Genomic DNA, 327 nt, shown 5'->3' on the forward strand with positions numbered 1-327 from the left:
GCGGGGCCGGATGAGCTCGCACACCTCCATCCCTCCGCAGATCTCTCGCCCTGGGGCAAAGCAAGAGATGCCCCAGGAAAAAGTCTTCTTCAACCTTTCAGGCTTTCTCCTGAAGGCCCTGATGAAGAGCTAGGAAATAGCATTGGCCTCTCCGGCACAGAGCTTGCGTCTCTCACCTTCGGTGCCATCGCTTTAGCAAGGGGGATGAGCGAGGAAGCCGGGGCGGGGGGGGTTGCAACTCTTGGGGATGGCCATCCCAGCAGGGCTCTGCTGAAGCCCACCCCCCACCCTGGGACGGCTACCAGGCGGGAACCAGGCACTTCGCCC

At 62.4% G+C, this 327-nt stretch overlaps 1 protein-coding gene across 1 annotated transcript in view; it reads right to left on the reverse strand.

The window, feature by feature from the left end:
* Positions 1 to 327, reverse strand: part of KIAA0513 (KIAA0513 ortholog) — a 9734-nt gene that overhangs the window by 798 nt on the left and 8609 nt on the right.

The sequence above is a fragment of the Cariama cristata genome, unplaced genomic scaffold (genome assembly GCF_000690535.1).
Source record: "Cariama cristata isolate BGI_N322 unplaced genomic scaffold, ASM69053v1 scaffold17775, whole genome shotgun sequence".
Lineage (NCBI taxonomy): Eukaryota > Metazoa > Chordata > Aves > Cariamiformes > Cariamidae > Cariama > Cariama cristata.